The following is a 6,683-nucleotide window of genomic DNA, read 5'->3' on the forward strand; positions in this document are numbered from 1 at the left end:
CGGCCGCTCCACACTCACAGAACTTCCATATCGAAACTGAGCCTGCAAGTCCATTTAAATTAAGATACACGTGTGTGCACACATGAGTATGTGTGTATGTGCACCCATGGCCATTCCACCGATCCTCATTCTCCAGGGATCTAAGATGTTTTTTAGGCTAATGTATCTTTGGTTTGCATGAGCCTAAGACTGACCAATGTTTCCTCTGGTCGTGGGGATCTCTGGACAGAGCCATGGACACAGGGACCCAGGGAAGCCAAGCAGCCTGGCATCGGAGGTGGGCGCAGCACCTGGAGGTTGGTTCTGGACCTGCAGCAGCCCTGGGGCGCTCAACAGCAGAGTCTGTACATCTCCCATATAACTTTCCACCATTAACATGGCTTCACTTCCTTCTGTGCCTTCCTCTCGCCTCTCGCTGAGCAGCTCTCTGATTCCCGAAGCTGAGCTTTTCCCCACCTCACGGCTCCTGCTGTCAGAGCACCTGCTTCTCTCGAATGCAGGCTCGCATTCGGCCAGCCTGGCCGCCCTCCCCTCGCATGTCGTGGATCTGTAGCTTCAGCTCCCGTGGCTATTTCATTCTCTCAGTGTTTTCTGGTTCAGAACAGTTAGAGGGGCATCTCACTTGGTCTGGCTCACCATTTCAAACAACCAAGTCACTGGCAGGCCCATGGGTTAGTCGCACTTAGGGTAGATGCCCTGTCCGATCAGGAGCCAGGCTGGCGCACAACAGAAAGCTTTGAGTCGCTCACACTCACCTCGCCTTTCCCCCAAACAGGTGACCGGAAGCCAGGCCCTTTGTATCTCACACCCGGGACTCCCAGCCTCTCAGCCAAATCCCTGCTTCCCACACTGAGCCAGGATTGAAACCCTGGTTTTGCCAACAATGTTTTTCTTTATAAATCTTTATTCTCTGGTGCTTCTGTTTGTCTATTTCCATTGTTTAGTTGACTCATCAACGGACTGCAAAATCCTCAAGGCCAGGGAGGACCTCACCTTTCCTGTGAATGACGAAACACTGAGTATAACATGCCACTCGTGCCAGAGGCGTGAATGAACCATCACATTAATTAATTTACGGAGAAAAAAAGACTGACCTGCTGACCATCACTGTCTAAAGCAGTTAGCCTGCAGACCCCTGGACAAAGCGCCATGTTCCTCTGCGCAGTTCTGGCTTCAAGGCCCACAGCTCTGCTTCCCCAGGGCCTTCAGGCTGCAGGCAACTAACCCTCAGCTACCCCAAACACCCAGGCCCGGAGGGTCTGAGGAAAAGTCTTCCCTGTCTTTTAGATTATGCTGCTTAGAGCCCACATGGAAAATGAGCCATTTATTTGATTACTGGAACTCAAGCCCAGCCCAGAAAAAAGGGGGTCAGGAGCACATTAAAAAAAAGAATGTCTCGGAAGGGGTTGGAGGGTGGCAAAGAGAAGTCAGTCCTAAGAAGTTCTTCAGTTCAATCCACAGCGGGGCCTGTGTTCTAGGCCTGGTCCTGTTGCTACCCTAGCTGTGTGTCCCTAGGCAGTCTAATCAACCGTGACCTTCACCTCGTTAGTCCTTCCTTCCTCCCAGGGTTACTGTGAAAGTCAAATGTAATTATAAATATAAGACAGGTGTCATTAGCATCATCACCATCACGAGGCACATAATTGTGCCCAGTGTGGCTCAGAGTCCCTCGGGGTTCTGCCATCCAGGACAGACACACTCACCCAGACATACATGCCGGAAACACGGACAGTGGGGAGAAATCAAAACAAGATGCAAACACTCATGTGTGTATATAATCATGTATCAAATGAAGCTAAGTGGTTGTTTATTTTTAAATGCAGGATTGTTTACAGTGTGGAGCCCATACCCTAAGCACACGATTGACCTGAAATGAAGAGAAGAGAATAATAGTGAACTGCCATCCCAGTTCCAAGTTGTTTCATTTCTTCCTCACAGCAGGCTTGATATTACTACCTCCTTTTCTGCAGAGAAGGAAAACAAGTATGTAAGCGAACTGGGACTCGAACTCCAAAGCTGATACTCGTTCACTCCAAATGGCTTCCCCCTTGAACCTCGGGTTAGGAAGCTTAGAGATGACCCAGGCCAATCACCCTTCAGAGCAGTCATGAAAACCACAGCTGGTTTCTCTGATGGTGGGCAGCTCGCTGGGTCCCGGACCTGGGACCATCAGAAAGGTGGCTGACCACTAGTGCTGCGGAGGGCCAATATTCGCTCCTAGAGAATCTTCCTTGACAGCTTCACAGAAAGGGACACACATCAGTGCCCAGAGACACCTTAACAACCTAACTGATTTTCACAATTGTCATTCAAATGCCAGGCAGCATGCTCTGTTTTATGAATGTAAAGAACAGAGCATCAGTGACATCAATGCTTCAACAAAAGGTACATAGGAAAGGACTAGTGAGCCAGCACTGCAGGACCCAATAGTCTCATGAAAAGCCAAAGGAAGGCTGTTGACTTGGGAATCAGTTTCCATGTCAGGGCCTTGGCAGGATGGAGCCACCCACACTCATGGACTGGACTTCTGGACCTTCAAAGATCCTAGAGCCCAAGCCCCTGCTCTTCTCCCCATGAAATCAGGGGTCCTGGGGTCAGAATGGGCGCTTCGTGGCGAGGAAGGCATAAAGTGCGAGTCCAAGAGGATGGTGGAAAAGCCAGACAGAGAAGTTGGTAAGGCGCAGCGGGTAGCACTTCATGCCAGGCCGAAGGACTCTCAATCCAGATGTGGCCCTGTGTCTGTATGTTCCTGCTGTTTATAATCAGCAAATCCATTCTTATGGAGTTGGCTTATTTTTGCTTGGTGGACCAGCACCTCATGCTTTTCAAACATGTGGAAAATAGGGAGGAGATATGGGGATATATGTATACATATAGCTGATTCACTTTGTTATACAGCAGAAACTAACACACCATTGTAAAGCAATTCTACTCCAATAAAGATGCTAAAAAAAACAACCATGTGGAAAATAATGACAATGGCTTTACTAACTGCGGTGACTTTGCATCACAGCTTCCCCTGAGAAGACAGGAAACAAGTGGGGGCCCATTCAGGACCAAGCTGCAGGACAGTCATCCCCTCCAAGAACCTGGCAGGCCCGCTCAGGCCCCCAGCCTGCTCCTCTCCAGTGACCCAGGGAGAGGAACTTTCCATGAAAGCAAGGCCTGACTCAACCTCTCCCAAGCAAACCAGATACCAACCACCGAACTGCCAGCATATTGAGAGGCTTCCAGGAAAGGCCCATAAAACCTTTACTGTAAATTCAATAAACTGGATTTCCAACACGGTGGCTGGGCTTAGGAAGCCTGGAGCCACACTGCCGCCTTCCACCCCTCTGCCATCTGCACACACACAGAAGTAAGCGTTCCAGCCCAGACAGAAATGCAGCCCCACCCTCAGCCCCATGCCAGTCCTCCCATTCCCAGGGAGCTTCTACATGCTCTCCCCACACCACCAGCACCACTGGACCAGCTCAGGCCAGGATGCAGAGGAGCCTTGTCCACAGAACCTCCAGACGAACGATGCTTAGCCAACCACAGGGTGTGAAAAACAAGCCCTCCAAGGCCCTTGAGCACCCCAGGGGCTTCAGGGACTCAGCTCCTTGACACTTGTCGGAGCCCATCACCTGCCTTTCTGTGCCCCATACCATTAGTCCCACCAAGGACACCCAGCTACTAAGACCACAAAAAGGAAATATACACACACCACAACATTCAATCTAGATCCAGAAGACATTTGACTCAGGGTGATGGAGTCACAGCATTTCTCCCTTTCTTGGTCAAAAACCTCAGCCCCTCACCCTGATCCTTGGCTGAATGCCTCACACTCCGCCCCCAGCACTGAGACACATGAATTTCTCCCACACCTTTCACTTTCTTACCCAAGCCCCAGCCTCACTCTGGAGTCCCAGGGCTGAGTCATTCAGGGCATCAAACACGCATCTGTGTGCAAACTGGCCTGTGCTCTGTGTCAAGATACAGAGGCAAAAGCAGGCCTTGAGCTTTCAGTCTGCACTTGGCCCACTGCTCCAGGGCAAGGTGGGTATCAGGGAAGGTCATGGCAGAGTCTGTGCTGGGAAACGTGGCTGAGTGGACCAGGACGAAGACCTTTGGCAGGGCCTAGGAAGTTTGTGTTTCATCAGAAAGTACAGCAAGCACCTCAAAACTCTGGAATGGGAAAGGACTTAGAGGTTACCCAACTCCACACTTGCATTGTGCAGGTGAGGAAACTGAGGCACAAGGAGGTGAAGTGCCTTGCCCAAGTTCACACATTCATTCTTTCACACAATCAGTAAGCCAACTACGGGTCAGGTGCAATGCCACAGAAGGCCAGCCTCCTGACTACAGAGCACTCACTCCCCAGCACTTCCTGCTTCTGAAATAACAACGGCAGGGGCCCACAGAGCGTCTAGGGCACAAGGTTGTAAGGCACGTCATGGTCTAGCGTGAGGACACTGGATTCACAGAAGACTGAGGTCTATGTGGCCCTAGGAAGATGGCCTCCCTTAACTTTATCTCTTCTTTGATGCAATACGTCCAGTAATATCCGTATCTATTCCCCACTTCCTCATCTGCTGCAGTGTCATATGTAAAACTGTGCATCCCTATGAAAGGGAGGAAGTGAGGAAGAGATAACAAGAGTTAGGTTAGCACTGGGAGGCTTGGGCAACCCCAGCGTCCATGAGGAAACTGATGCGAGTTCCAGGTCCCCACTGAGCACCTGGGTGATTCTCCACAGACAGGTATCCTGCCTGGCCCACCCGCTGAACCACTGCTGTCTGAGGCAGTTTCTCAGGAAGCTGAGACTTGCCAGCATGATCCACACCCGACTCCTTCCTAGAGCGGGCAGAAAGTGAAAGGCATACTGTGCATTTCTCCTCCGGTGATACGGTTTCACATTCCTTCCTGCCTCTTCGCATGAGGACCTCGGAATCTTCTCTGCAAGGCTGTCTAGAACACTTCCCGCCCCGGCTCAGACACATGGGCTGTGGATACTTTCCACATTTTTTTTAAACTGTTTTTTTTGGGAAACTATTTTCCTCCAGCCCTGGACCAAGGACAAACCAATCAGAGCTTGCAGTTGTGAGTCCAGAGTGCAGCCAGACATTTGCGGGGCACCAGCGCTGCCTGTACTTTTCCATGAATGGAGGGAGGGGGCCGCAGCAGGGTCGGCTTCCCCGGGAACGCTGCCTGGTGGCCCGGCATCCTGGAGATTTTCCCAGTTGGCTTTGGGAAAGTTACTCCAACCTGATCCAGTCCAGCTGTGGCGGACGCCATGATGGGTGTGAGCATTCATACTTTCATCCCTGATTTTTTGTTTGTTTATTTATTTATTTTTGGCTGCATTGGGTCTTTGTTGCTGCGCGCGGGCTTTCTCTAGTTGCGGCAAGCGGGGACTACTCTTCGTTACGGTGCACGGGCTTCTTATTGCAGTGGCTTCTCTTTGTTGCGGAGCACGGGCTCTAGGCACGCAGGCTTCAGTAGTTGTGGCATGCGGGCTCAGTAGTTGTGGCTCGCGCAGCCCTGATTTTTAAACAGGAGGCGGTCCTGATTCCCCCAAACCACCTTCCTCTCCCTGCTGGATCTTCATGGTAGTTCTTCAGCCTGGGTTATTATCTGCACATCTTAAATACCCCAGGCTTTAGGGCTGGCTGGCCCCACCAGTAACCTGTGCTCATACCTCAGGCCAGCCCCAACCTAGCATAAGATGGAGAGTGAACTTCTGCCACCAACAAGACAGACTGATGATAGAGGGTTTGGAGGGGACATAGGCTGTATGAAGAAGTGGTTAAACACATGGAATTCGGGGTCTGACATACTCAAGTTCAACTGGCTCTGCCACTTTCTAGATGTTGTTACTTCTTTGGGTTTCAGTTTCCTCACCAGTGAAAGAGCTAATACGACTTGCCTCAGAGAACAGGAGGAGATAGGATAAATAAATTTAAGCAATATATATAAAAAGTACTTATCCCTGGGCCTGATACAGAATTGGTGATGTACTGCAATTGTGAACAAGAGAGGCAGGCTGAAGCATACGACATACCCACCCTCTCACTCCAGAATTATGATCTAGTGAAAGCAGAGGGGAAGATGAGGATGAGGGAGGCACACAGAACAGCACAGAAGGACAATCTCTCCACTTTAGGAGCTGCACAGGAGAGCTGGGGTTTTGTGGCCAAGGCCTGTGGGGAAGAAGAGGTGTAGTCTCTAGTCTGGCTCTTAGAGAACTCAAAGAAACTGGAGTTTTCAGTGAGCTCACATGTGGTTCAAAAGCAGCCTTCCAATTTGACAACCTAAGCCCATGCCCCAGACACGATCCATCTTGCTGCTGGGCTAATCCCCCTGGAACACAATGGGCTTCTTTCTTTCCGTCCCCTTACCCCACTCCTCAGGTTCTCCTACCACTCCTGCCAATGCCCATTTCTTCCTGCAAAACCTTGGAACAAAACTATCACTTGACACACTATTTTTCTTAAGTGCTGGCTGGCAGAACCATATGTGTAGGGTAATCATTCCAGTTATGCTAAAATATAAATATTTATCAATGATTAGAAAACTATATGCCAAGGTTACTATATTCCAAGGTTAACAGTGATTACCTATTGTCTACAAGGGGTGGAAGTAGAGGTGATTTTTATTTTCGACTTCATGCTTTCCTGTATTTTCCAAATGAACAATTTTAG

Source organism: Delphinapterus leucas, chromosome 1, assembly GCF_059928025.1.
Source record: "Delphinapterus leucas isolate spDelLeu-1000000601 "Yukka" chromosome 1, BTC_Dleu_Yukka2, whole genome shotgun sequence".
Taxonomy (NCBI): domain Eukaryota; kingdom Metazoa; phylum Chordata; class Mammalia; order Artiodactyla; family Monodontidae; genus Delphinapterus; species Delphinapterus leucas.